The 13,910-nt window shown below is 44.9% G+C and overlaps 1 non-coding gene across 1 annotated transcript; it reads right to left on the reverse strand.

The window, feature by feature from the left end:
- Positions 1 to 13,366: 13,366 nt before the first annotated feature.
- TRNAK-CUU (transfer RNA lysine (anticodon CUU)) lies at positions 13,367 to 13,439 on the reverse strand. Its single transcript has one exon. It is a non-coding gene; the product is annotated as a tRNA-Lys (tRNA).
- Between the last annotated feature and the right edge of the window lie 471 nt (positions 13,440 to 13,910).

A 13,910-nucleotide genomic window follows, 5' to 3' on the forward strand; every position in this document is an offset into this window, starting at 1 on the left:
AGGTCTCCTTGGAACCCTTTTAACCCAGTTAACTGACCTGTTGGCTGCACTCTCTTCTGATACAGTTGGCTGGGCCTGCAAGCAGACATTGGCAGTTCATGCCCAGCTTTTCATCCACGAGTACCCCCAAGTCCTTCTCCAGAGGGCTTCTCTCAATCTTTTCATCTCCTATCCTGGATTACAATCAAGAGTTTCCCTGACCCAGGGGCAGGACCTTGCATTTGGCCTTGTTGAACCTCATGAGGTTCACATGGGCTTTCTTGTCCAGCTTGTCCAGGTCCCCATGAATGGCATCCTGTCCCTCAGGTGTGTCAAACCATACCACTTAACTTGGTCTCATCAAGGTGATGACTAGCAGCTCAATAGTTTCCTAAAGCCAAGTTGTCTACTGCTCTGCTTTCTGGTTGGCTAAGCTGCTGCTAGTGCTGTCTTGCTTTGTTTTTAATGGTGCCTATGAGAGCAGTTAAGAGTAACAGTACAACTAAAATCCATCTGAAACCTGCTTCTGTTGTGAGGAAGCAGGAAAACACTTCCTGCTACACATTGCCTTGCTCTATAGTTGATATTCACTCAAAGCTTTCAGTTTTGCCATTTTGCAGCTCAGAAGAGCAGAGGTGGGATTTGGAGCCCCAGCAGGGAAGGGGCAAAACTTCCCTGGGCACTTGCTGCAGTTCCCATGTCATTAGATCTTCCCAGCCTGCTTGCCTTCATGTTCTGCCCACCCCACTTCAGTGCAGAGCAGTGCACCCTGTTTTTCCCTTCCTGCAGCTTGCTCCCAGGTGTGCCCCTTGCTCCTTGCCCCAGGGCCCCTGTGCTAGGAGCTCCTTCCTGGTTTGTGGCTCTTGCTGTATGAAAATGCCAGTGCCTGGCATTTTGCATGAAAGCTGCTACCAGCAAACTTTTCCATTGCCTGCCACTGCAATCAATCCAACTGGTTTCCATGCTGTTCCCATTTAGACTCTTTCCTGTGCATGGTTACACAAATGCACTTTTCAGTTACATCTCTGCCTGCAGGTGCTCCCATTCATTTGACCTGGTGATGTAGAACTTAAACTAGGCTGAAGAAGAACAGGATTTGATAGGTCACTGACCTTGCCTAGGGATCTCATTGGGACACAGACTTTACATCTACCCTTGAATCCCGAAGGCTCCTTTCTGTTTCACTGTTTTGAGATCCACGTTTGAAAAGTCTTTGCACAGGTCAGGAGAAGAGCACCTTTGGTAAATACTGTGACAAGATTCCCAAGGGAAGTCCTCACAGGGTTGATTGATGTTGCTGAAGGGCAGGTGGGAATGGAACTGCTCAAGGGTGGTGCTCAGATGGGAAGCAGCTGTGTGAAGCTGAGATGCCAGCAGGACGCTTTTCCTGTGGCCTTGTTTTTATGCTTCAAAAGGTTTCTCACTCCTCACAATCTGAGCAAGGGAAACATTGCAGCCTTGCAATGAAGCTCCTGTTTGTCCTACCCATGACATGACACAGGAATCTCCACCTCTTGTCAGCCTCACTGCAGCCCCTGGGGCTTTGCAGAGGAAGGGACCCACAAAGCTGTTCTCAGAGCTCTTCCCTGCCCAGCATCCTTTCTCCTTGATGCCCAGATGTGGTCTGCCACTTCAAACGGCACCATCTCAGACCTTGCTCTGACAACAGAAACATTTGATGGTGCACAAACTGGCTTCATGTCTGTGGTGTGGCTGTGATTGACTAGTGGGCATGGTGGCAGGTGGCCTGAAGATTGAGAGGTCCCAGTCAAGATCCCCTAAACCACATCTGCTTCATTCCTTCCTTCGAGTTTCGGCTGAGTTCCTTCCCTAGGGCATTTCTACTTTAAAGACATCCTGGCCTGGAGGAGCAATTTCCCTCAGAGAAAGAACTTATTCTAAAGCAGAGTTCACCTTCACACAGGAGCCAAACCTGTAGGAGGCAAAGTGCAACACTGCCAGCAGAGATGGGCATGGCTGGTGGCACAGTGCTGGGTACTTGTTCCCTTTCCATTTTTCTCTGCCTTGTAGACTTCATACCTTTGCTGTGATGAACAGGGTGGTGTGACTTTTGGCCACAGAGCAGGAGAACAAAGGCTGCAGTAAGCAGAGGGAGTCACATGAATGGGATTGCCAGAGAGATTTTGTTGTCAGATACAACTTAATGTTGGCTGAGCTCTGAGAAAAATAAATAAAAAGGTCAGAACAAACCAAACCCCTACTGGGTTATGGTTTGAGATTATTGAAACAGAGTTAGCATCTTCTTTGTGATGCTGGATAAACTGAGGAATCATAGAATCACTGAATGGTCTGGTTTGGAAGGGACATTTGATGGTCATCTAGTCCAAGCCCCTCTGCAGTCAGCAGGGGCATCCTCAACTAGATCAGGTTGCCCAGAGCCCTGTCGAGCCTCCCTTTGAATATCTCCAACCACCTTCCTGGGCAACCTGTTCCAGTGTTCTACTACCCTCATGGTAAAGAACCTGTTCCTAACATTCAACCTAAATCTTCTCTTCTGTAGTTTGAAGACTTTGCCCCTTGTCCTATCACTACAGGCCTTTGTAAACAGCCTCTTAGGAGGAAGGTAGAATCAATGTGCTCTTGGCTTCCATGCTGTAGAAAGACTGGCTGTAGTTGGAGGATGATCAAGGCTTCTCTCCTGACAGCTTTAGCTACAAACCCTCTTCCATCCATACTCAGGATTAAGCAGTCCAACTGTCTGCAGATCTGCTGGATATGCTTACCCAGTGGCATCTCCTGAACCATACAAATATCTTTTTTCATTAAAAAAAAACAAAAAGAAAAAAGAAAAAGAAGCCAGAAATTAGAAACATCACAGATACAGATCTGCAAGCTTTTCTGAGATTTGGTGGTGTAGTGATAAGACTAAGGACTCTCTAAGGAAGAATGGGAGTTCATATGGCTTCAAAATAGCTTCAAACATGTGTGTTTGTTTACATAGAATAGAATACATAGAATAAACCAGGTTGGAAGAGACCTTCAAGATCATCACGTCCAACCCATCAACCAATCCAACACCGCCCAAGCAACTAACCCACGGCACCAAGCACCCCATCAAGTCTCCTCCTGAAAACCTCCAGTGATGGCGACTCCACCACCTCCCCAGGCAGCCCATTCCAATGTGCAATCACTCTTTCTGTATAGAACTTTTTCCTAACATCTAGCCTGAACCTCCCCTGGCACAGCCTGAGACTGTGTCCTCTTGTTCTGGTACTGGCTGCCTGGGAGAAGAGACCAACATCCGTCTCTCTACAACCTCCCTTCAGGTAGTTGTAGAGAGTAATAAGGTCACCCCTGAGTCTCCTCTTCTCCAGGCTAAGCAACCCCAGCTCCCTCAGCCTCTCCTCGTAGGGCTTATGCTCCAAACCCCTCACCAACTTTGTTGCTCTTCTCTGGACTCGTCCCAGCAAGTCAACATCCTTCCTAAACTGAGGGGCCCAGAACTGGACACAGTACAGTTTGTTTGTTAGAAAACTGTTTCTGTTAGGCCAAACCATAAAGATGTGGCTGGTTCCTCTTAGTTCATGGGAAGCAGCTGAAGGGGGCAGGGAGACCAGGTATGAGATGAGAGGGTAATATGAAAGAACCAACTGTCTTCCAGCAAAGAAACTTGACAGGAAGGCTGACAGAGCTGATCAGGCTCTACTGGCCTTCACAAGTAGTTCCAGGCATTCTTACCTTGTCAGCAAAAAAAATCTATGACTGTGCTGAGAGTCTGCTGGGATGCATTTTTTCAGACCTGAGCTTCCACTGATGCAGTACATTTCAAGGGAAAGACACAATTTCTGGGTCCTGGACAAGGGTCTGTCTTAGAAGAAACACTTCAGGAGTCTCTGTATCTGCACCACACAGCTTGTGGCTACTAACAGGGTTTTCCTAAAAAATGGTCTCTTTGCTGGATGCTGAAAATGCAATGATCTGTGTTTCTAAATGGCATACACATGCCTGTGTGATGAGCCTGTACATCCTAGCCCAGAAGGCCAGCAGTGCTGCTTTCAACAGTTTTGAGCCATATATCTTTTCTTAAGCCTATTTTAGTGTCCAGCTATTGCTGCCAGTGGGCTCATCATCTTGCTTGTGCTCTTGCCAGACCTGCAGCACTGAAACAATAAAGATTACATGAATGTTCCCAAGCTAGTATTTGTTCTGTGGAAAAAAACCAACAACTACACATACAGGAGTGCTTTAACCCTGCCAGGAACTCAGTGAGGAGCTCTCATCACCACCCATGCTGCACAGAGGAGTGGAGACAGCAAGGATATAATACTTTCCTTAAGGGAATGAAAGCTGAAGGGTCATGGAACTACAGTGACTGCTCTGCTGGCACAGGACCCCCCACTTTCTATGCACTTTAACAATACCTGTACTCTTTAGTTCACCTTATTATTTTTTTTTACAGGTTACTTCCTCCTGCAAGCTATACTGGAACACATGGAGAACAGGAAGGTGATTGGAGACAGTCAGCATGGCTTCAGCAAGAGCAAGACCTGCCTGACCAACCTAGTGGCTTTCTATGATGGTGTAACTACATCAGTGGACAAGGGAAGACCAACAGATGTCATCTAGCTGGACTTTTGGAAAGCCTTTGACACAGTCCCCCACAACACCCTTCTCCTAATCTGGAGGGGTGTGGATATGATGGGTAGACTGTCCAGTGGATAAGGAATTGTTTGGATGATCACATCCAAAGGGCAGTGGTCACATGGAAATGGGTGACAAGTGGTGTCCCTCTTGTCTGTATTGGGACCAATGTTCAATATCTTCATCAGTGATATCGACAGCAAGATTGAGGGCACCCTCAGCAAGTTTTCAGATGATACTAAGCTGAGTGGTGAGTTGATAAGACTGAAGCACAGGATACCATCCAGAGGGACCTGGACCGGCTGGGCTGAGGAGAACCTCATGAGGTTCAATAAGGCAAAGTGCAAGGTGCTGCACCTAGGTCAGGGCAATCTTTGATATCAGCACAGGCTGGGGAATTATGAAATTGAGAGCAACCCTGCAGTAAAGGACTTGGGGTATTGGTGGATGAGAAGCTGGACAATGTGCACTTGCAGCCTAGAAGGCAAATTGCATCCTGGGCTGGATCAAACAATTCTGGCCAGCAGGTCAAGAGAGGTGTTTCTCCCACTCTGCTCTGGTGAGACCCCACCTGGAGTACTGTCTCCAGCTCTGGAGCTCCCAACACAAGAGAGACACAGACCTGCTAGAGTGAGTCTAGAGGAGGGTCACAAAGGTGATCAGAGAGCTGAAAGACCTCTCCTGTGAAGACAGGCTGGGATAACTGGGGCTTTTCAGCCTGAAGAGAAGGCTCTGGAGAGATCTTATAGCTACTTTTCAACATCTGAAGGGGACTGGAGAAAGGCTGGGGAAAGACTGTTTAGAAAGGCTTGCAGAGATAGGAGGTGGGGCAATGGTTTTAAACAGGAGCAGGGTAGATTTAGGTTGGACATAAGGAGGAAGTTCTTTACAACGTGAATGATGAAATACTGAAACAGGTTGCCCGGTGGTGTGGTGCAGGGGGGTTGGACAAGATGAACGTTGAAGGTCCTTTCCAGTCCGGTGCAATCTGTGAAAATGGCTAAGAGTATCTCATCGACTGAGCTTGCTGTATTCTACCACCCTTCCTCTAGCAAGAGAGCATCATCAGGTACAGTTCTGCATCCTGTAGAGAAGTTGCAACCAAACACATGGCATATTAACATGGCTATGGTTTGGGCATCATCCCACTGGAGCTGAAGGGAAGTGTCCTTTCTGTAGATGTGCTTTGGCCCACACTTTTAGGGCTGTTCCTTGTTTGCTTGACCCTTTCCTACTGGCTGATAAATAATAAGTCATTCTTCACATGTCATGCTAGAATTTTCTAGACCTTTACTGTTTTGGCATGGGTGCGCTACCTATACCAGTTACCATTGTTTTCAGTTCCCATCGGACTTTCTCTTGTTTGTAGACACCATAGTGACTTTCAGCACTTTATTGAGAGAAAGCAAAGATGGAAACATGTTCCACAGGTGATCAAAGAGGATCTGTGCCATGGCAAACTGGAGTGGAAAGATCTTGTGCTTCTCAAATAAGAGACAGCCTTTGAATCTGCAGGGGGCACCTTCAGGCATTTCCTGGCAAGATGCAATTCCCCCTTGATTAACAAAATATAAACCACCTCCCACCTCCCTGAAAAACCTGCACCAAAGGATCTCAGCTCAGTTCATTTGGCAATGACCTGGAGGCATACCATAACCTGGAGCTCTCCCAGCTACAACTGCAACCTTGGCAAAAGCAGTGCAGTTTTCAGCAGTGCAGCTCTGTTTTTAGGGACGTGGTGATGTGATGTGCTCATAAAAACATCAATGGAGGAGTTAGAAATCCAAACTGCCCCTTCTTTTGCTACAATTAACATGAGTCTAGGCCTTGAGAGTAACTTTATGCAGTCAAAAGCTTGCTTATGTAAAGGGAAAGCTTGTTTATCAGTGTCAGGGAAATGCAGCTAGAATAGCTATTGCCCTTGCCTCTCTCGGTCATCCAGAATGCCTCCAGACATTTCCATCCTCAGGAAACCTAATTTGTAAAGGTGTATGGGCATTTGCCTACCTCCTAGAATTGCTAGCACCTAATTTCCTTAGAGAAAAAAATAAGCTTGCCAGAGCAGCTCAGTCTGAGGACTTGATTTGGGGTAAGGCTAAAGCTCTGATGAGCACAGAGGTGAAAAGGGTACCACAAAGTTATGGAAGGATACCTTCCTCTCTGCAGCTGTTCTCCTACATGGGGAACACTGTCAAAAAAAGGTTATAAATTACTGGACTTCCTATAAAGTTGGTGCATGACAAAATGTCTGTTTAATTAATTATTTCTGCAGCCTTTTTGTACAATTTTTGTTCCTTCATAGGAAAAAGAGGAATTTTGTTACAAAATTATTTGTTGTGCTGTACAAGAGAAAGTAGAAGCTCTTGGCTGTGTGACTGCCAACAACCATTTAAAAGCTGGGAAAAAAATGAGTGTGAAACCCAGCTGCACTAGACTTTAATCATCCATATGTCAGCACTTGGTTAAATCAAACTCACTGCCCCAGAAAGACACTATGACAAGGCCGCTACAGATCAGCAGTGCCAAAGCAGGAGCTGTTTTTTTGGTTCACTGGTATCCCCCCTCCAAAAACAAACAAACAAACTAAATCCCAACCCAAAAGCAAAATAAAAGGAGATATTGTATTTCAATTTACAGTGCTTTAAAACTCACTAAAAAAAACATGGGTTATGAAAGGTGAGGAGGCCACAGGGTCAGACACAGAATGGATGAGGGATGTTGGAGTTCCACATGGGAACACAATAAGACAAGATGACATTAGTCCCATGAGTGTCAGAGGCTGCAGCTGGTCTTCCTGTGCTTCCTGTACAGCTGGTGTGCAGTTCCTGACCAAGTTCAGGTCACGACTGTGTTTGTATCTGCAGATTGCTAGAGGACAAGCACTGTGTGTGTGCTTGGGTGTGAAAATGGCACACACACAACTCTGTGAGAAAGGCAAAGGGGAGAGGGAAGAGGAGAGGGAAGAGGAGAGGGAAGAGGAGAGGGAAGAGGAACAGCAGAAAGCTTTTTTTTTTTTGCCTTAAAAGGATCACAAGGATCTCAGCATGGAAAGAACATATTTTGCTGTTTCTAATAATAATTCTTTGTATGAAACATTTTGCTAGGAAAATACAGTGCTTCTCCTGCTGCCAGTGACAGCACACCCAGTGTGACCATGATGTTGCAATCACTGCACACAGGGTGCTGACTTGCAGATGACCTATCCCCCCCAAACTGACAGCTAAACATAGCTGGCAATTATGTACTGTGACAAAGATGGTTGTTACCAAAAAAAAGCACAAAAAGCAGAAGTGGTGCATTCACCTTTTCCCATATTCTCTCTGCTTTCTTTTCCTTTATCCGTTGCACAAGTCTTTTCCCTCCTTATTCCTGCTCTTGTGATAAAGTCTCTTTTCCCTCTCTCCAAAGTTTCCTTCAGGGGTGACTGTTCTTTCCTCCAGTGGACCAAAAAGATGATTGTCAACCCCAGCTTAGCACTGTTCTGCAGCCATCAATGAGGTGTTATAAAAATGGGAAGGAAGAAAAAGTGAAGTTTCACTAAATTTGCCTCTTCCTCGGGCCCACCGGAGTTTCAGAGGTTTCTCACACAGTAACCACAGTATTCAGATCACAGATTAAAGCCTAAGGCCCTGCAAGTGGATGCTTCTGATCTGTCACCATCCACTAGCAGACAGAGAGATTCAGAGAGAACAGGTAACTCTACTGAAGTCCCACAGCCAGTACTGTCCTGCTCTCCCTACCACTACCTCTTTGGAGTTGTGGAAACCAGGATACTGTGGGTTTAGCTGGTATCTTTACAAGTAAAGCAACTGAAGCTGCAGAGACCACATTATGGCTGAGGGCAGCTGTGCAGGCAATACTGACTGCTGCTGCTACCTCTGCAGAGATTGCTCCACTTGTTGCTTCTTTATGTGGCTACTACTGAAGGCCTATGACCTCCTCCTCTTGCCCAGAGGGCAGCTATGGAGTACACAATGTTTCAGTATTTTTCTTCCATAGATATAATACCCTCCAGTGTAAAATTCACCCAGATAATTTTCACAAACCAGAAAATAAAGAATGAATTCTCATCTTCTCACTCACCAAAGCAGTGTAAAACCAGTCTGTACCATACTGAAAGCCAGGTCTTGATCACAGACAGGTACATACAGCAGAACCACCTTCTAAGCCATGAAAGACAGTTATCAGAAGAGAAAGCTGAGGCATTGTCTAACTCAGTGTTCACAACACAAAACTGAGTCAAGCTACAACAGTTCTAGTTTTATATATTTACCAATTCACTCTGTGGCAGTCAGTACCTCTAACTTCTCTGTTCCTCAAATTTTCTTATGTTAAAATGTTTTTTTGAGTTCTTCAGGACAAACGCAGATCTTGTATAAACAACAGGTAATGAAGGCAGAAACAGGCTGAGAGATGTGGGAGTGGGATGATTATCTATATTCAGAACCAGAGACAAGGTTCTTCATCCCAATGAGATGCATTTTAAGATAACTTACCCCAGGAACCAACAGAGGAAACACTATAAAAGAAGCTTTGTTGTTCAAAGAGAAGAAACAGCATTGGGTACTGACAGGATTTTTCCCCAAGTACAAAGGAGAAGAGGCAGTTTAAAAACACAGAAGTGAATACAGCCATTTGCAGCAAATACAGCATCCTGGCCACAGACACATATCCACGTCTCACATTAAAAATGCTACAGGATTTCCTTTAGCCAAGGGTACATCCCCCAGACTTACCTCCCACACAAAACATTCCAGCAATGCCTTGGTGGAAACCTTAATTTACCTCAGCAGCACCTTAAGGTCTTACCCACTTTATTCTTTTCCTTCTTAAGCTAAGTTTTCTGATTTTATTTTTTTTTCAGGTGAACTGAGGAGGGAAGAGTACAGACTGTTGAAGAGAAATCTGAAGAAGTTAAGAGGCAAAGACTCTGAGCCAGTCACAGCCCTTCCAGAAACTGCAGCTTCAAAACTGCAGACGACCTGCAATCTTCTCTCAGGAGGAGACCTATTTAGACAGAAATGCTCAGTCTTGACATGAACACTGGACTTCTTTAAAAGCTCAATTATACAAAAGAACTCTTCTAATGGGTGTCAGGCCACTTCCCCTTCATTTGGTTGTGTACTAACTGTGGCAGTGCTTCCCTGCCGACACACAAGAAAGTTGGTGTCTGCAAGGCATCCTTTGGCAGCCTGAAACTGGAGTGAACAGAGTGGTTCTCTCCTTTGCTCCACATTTCACTTGCTGATGCCTTGATTAAAATCAAGGTGAAGATTATTTCAAAAGCAAGTATCTGGTAAGTCTTCCTGCCAATCACGCTAGAAAGATTAACGGCCGTGAGTGCTGTCTTGAGTCACAGACAGTCTGTGAAGAATCTCATGGAGAAATGCAAAAACTAGATAGGCAGTGGCTTCTCCCAGGCAACCAGCACCAGAACAAGAGGACACAATCTCAAGTTATGCCAGGGAAAGTTTAGGCTCAAGGTGAGGAGAAAGTTCTTCACAGAGAGTTGTTAGCCATTGGAATGGGCTGCCCAGGGAGGTGGTGGAGTCGCCATCCCTGGAGGTATTCAAGAGGGGATTGGATGTGGCACTTGGTGCCATGGTTTAGTCATGAGGTGCTGGGTGACAGGTTGGAGTTGATCTTTGAGGTCTTTTCCAACCTTATTGATTCTATGACCTTTAAACGTGACAGCAAACATCCTGAGAGTCTGCAGGGAACCATGCTAAGGGCAGCTCTAATGGCTGGTAGTGGAGGAAACAATTCCTTTGAAAAATTCCAACAGCAAAAGAGACAACTCGTGTTGGGATGGTGTTCCCAAGTCTCTTCACTGTACTTCAAAATATGAATGATCCCTAGGATGATTTTTTTTCTTAGGTCAATCATTTATTTTGAAGAATCACCAAAGTTTTGTTTGTCTCAGACTGCGAGGCAAGGATTTAAATGACATTAACAGGCACTTTATCTCCTTCTGTTTTTATCTGCTGCTGGACAGAAAGTTCCAGATTTAAAGTGCATCCAAGCACTTTTTCTGCCCTGGTTTGAAACCTGAGAGGAGCAGTGCAAAAGATCAAATGCCACAGCAAGAACATTTGAAATTCTCATCTCTACCTCAGGCTGAAAGACCTTCTAAGTACAACATATTTCTTAGGGGTTTAACTGATGAATTATTCTTCATTTTCCAACAGAAAAGAGGCATCACTCTTCCCTCCCTACAAAGAGTGAAAAAATGTAAGCATGTGCTCCCACAGGATGCTGACTCCATTGGGAAAAAGACAAAAGAGAAATAAAGATATCTTATGTCATAGGAGAAAATGAATACAAGATAAAGATGCAACAATGTGAAAATCAAAGACCGGTATTATTGGATAAAGCATGTCACAGGCAGGAAGGGAAAGATCTATGTCCATTTTGAAACCTGCTTGTTTACTTGCTAAAACAAGGATTGATCGTAGTGATTTGCAGCCAAAAATGGCTGGAAAGCAACCTGCTGCTTCTGCAGTTTTAAGACTTGTATCTGTAGCTTGTGATTTCTCAGCAGCTGGTAGCCAGATTTCTACAGCTGGTAGAAAAGCTTAGACTGAAGTAAAAACTTCTCCCAGATTACTCATTTCTCATTAAAAAGCAGCAGATTTTTGCTACAACCAGAACAAAAGAGAATTAGCATAGAAACTGCAAAAACAACAGTAAGTTGCAGCTAACACACAAGGACCCGTAATCAGCAGCCTTTAATACAGAGCTTTAGAGGCACAGGTACCTGCAATACAGTTCCTGGGAAGGACAGAAGTATATAGGAGCATGAATGTGGCACAAAGAGAATGGGTTTACAGGCCACCTTTAAATGTCCACTGTAAAATTCTGAGACTCAAAGGCTAACTGAATTAATCTAATAATTATCTTGCTTCACATTTAAAATCTTCACTGTCCAGTTCACGATGCATACCTGCATAAACCTATCTGCCTCTTCTATTCATATTTGACTCCAACAGGCTTGTAAACCTTCTCCCATGCACTGCATCCTCCAGGAATATTGTTTGCACTGCACCCATATTTCCCACACCACCAGAGCCCCTGGGAGAATATATCCCTTGGTGAAGCCTGAGTCCACCTGTAAACTCCTCCTGCTTACAGGTCACCATTCTGGACCAGCAGCTGTTGGGTAAGACCCGCTTAAGGGAAGCTTCCTCTTGCATTAATGTTTTTCTCTTCAGTTCAAAGAGATGAGTTCAGAGACTGCCCCTGCTTTTCTTTAATACAGATTTCCTCAGTGCTTTCTTTCTTGACTACACTTGAAAGAAAACCATAACAAACATGCTTTGGTTTTGCCTAGGAATAGAATAGAATAGAATAGAATAGAATAGAATAGAATAGAATAGAATAGAATAGAATAGAATAGAATAGAATAGAATAGAATAGAATAGGACTGGACCAGGTTGGAAGAGACCTTCAAGATCATTGTGTCCAACCTATCATCCAACACCACCCAACCAATTAAACCATGCAACCTAGCACCCTATCAAGTTTCCTCCTGAACACCTCCAGTGATGGTGACTCCACCACCTCCCCCGGCAGCCCATTCCAATGGGCAGTCACTCTCTCTGTGTAAAACTTCCTCCTAACCTCCAGCCTAAACCTCCCCTGGTGCAGCCTGAGACTGTGTCTTCTTGTTCTGGTACTGGTTGCCTGGGAGAAGAGAACAACCTCTGCCTGTCTACAACCTCCCTTCAGGTAGTTGTAGAGAGTAATAAGGTCACCCCTGAGTCTCCTCCTCTCCAGGCTAAACAACCCCAGCTCCCTCAGCCTCTCCTCATAGGAGAAGAGGAGAGTTTTTCTAGCAAAAAAACACTTCCACAATCCTCTCTGACAGACACTTTCAACTGAACTGATTTTCTGACAGGTTTTAAGAATTAACAGACTGCAAATGAGGATTGAAAATAAAATAAATAAATAAAACAAAATAAACCCCAACCAACTAAATAAAACACAAAACCACCACCACAACAAAAAAAAACCCAGACCCACAATACTCTCTGTAACCTCTCTGGGCAGCCTCTTCCAGTGCTGTCCAGTGCTGCCCTTGAAGTATTTTTACCTCCTTGTATTTCACTTTGTGTCCTTTGACCCTTGTTCAGTTACCATGCACCACTGAATAAAAAAGACTGGCCTACTGTGGTCGTTTGAGGCTGTGCCTTTAAGAACAAACACTGCTGGAACACACTGGCTAATGTTTTTGGTACTAGAACCAAAACATTCTGATATTCTAAACGAATTTCATTGGTTGATAAACAAAAATTCAGCTTTAGATTGTGAAGCGGTTGGAAAATTTTTTTCCTCAGTTCAGTTCGGTTTGGGAGTTGGGGGAGTTTGGTGTTTCAGCCTGTTCTCCCTGCCTGCTTCTTCTGCGAACTGCTGGACTTGGCCTTCAGATAAGCAAACACTAATCCTGCATGGGCTTTTGAAGCTTGCTAACAACTCTTTTCCTTAGTAACTTGCCTTTCTCTCTCTCTAACCCCTTTTTGGGGAAAAAGGGAGGTAAGGGGGGGAGAGAGGGGGTTCCAAAGAGGGGATCCCTCCCTGAGGGAGGGATTTTTGTTGTGTTATTTGTCTTTGCTGTGTATTTCTGTGTATATATTGTAAATACCTGTATATATTGTGTTATATATAACCTGCTTTCCATATATGCTTGTAAATATATAGCTTTTGCTCTTCGACTGAGTTAGCTGTGGTTTCTTACTCTGTGGAGGAGGGAGAGCTAAGCCCTCTCTCAACCTACCACATTTATTGGCGCCCAACGTGGGGCTCGAACCCACGACCCTGAGATTAAGAGTCCCATGCTCTACCGACTGAGCTAGCTGACCAGATAAAGCAAGAAGTAGTCCAAGCAGTGGGTCTGGGACCTGTGCGAGATGGTCCAGACATTAAGAACATTTTGTACACGGCTGCAGGTGACAATGGTCCAACCTGGTGCTTGTGGCAAAAAGCTCCAGGTGAGACACGTGGACGACCTCTTGGTTTCTGGAGTCGAGGTTACAGAGGTTCAGAGGCTAATTGCACTCCAACAGAGAAAGAGATTCTAGCTGCCTATGAAGGAGTGAAAGCAGCTTCTGAAGTAATTGGAACTGAGTCACAACTTCTCTTAGCTCCCAGATTGCCAGTTTTGAATTGGATGTTCAAAGGCAAAGGTTCCACACCACATCATGCCACAGATTCCACCTGGTCTAAGTGGATGGCCCTGATAACACAGAGAGCTCGAATGGGAAATCTTGAAAGACCTGGTCTGGTGGAGGTGATCTCAAGTTGGCCTGAAGATACCAACTGTGCTAAACCTC

This window comes from Dryobates pubescens, chromosome Z, assembly GCF_014839835.1.
Source record: "Dryobates pubescens isolate bDryPub1 chromosome Z, bDryPub1.pri, whole genome shotgun sequence".
NCBI classification, from domain to species: domain Eukaryota; kingdom Metazoa; phylum Chordata; class Aves; order Piciformes; family Picidae; genus Dryobates; species Dryobates pubescens.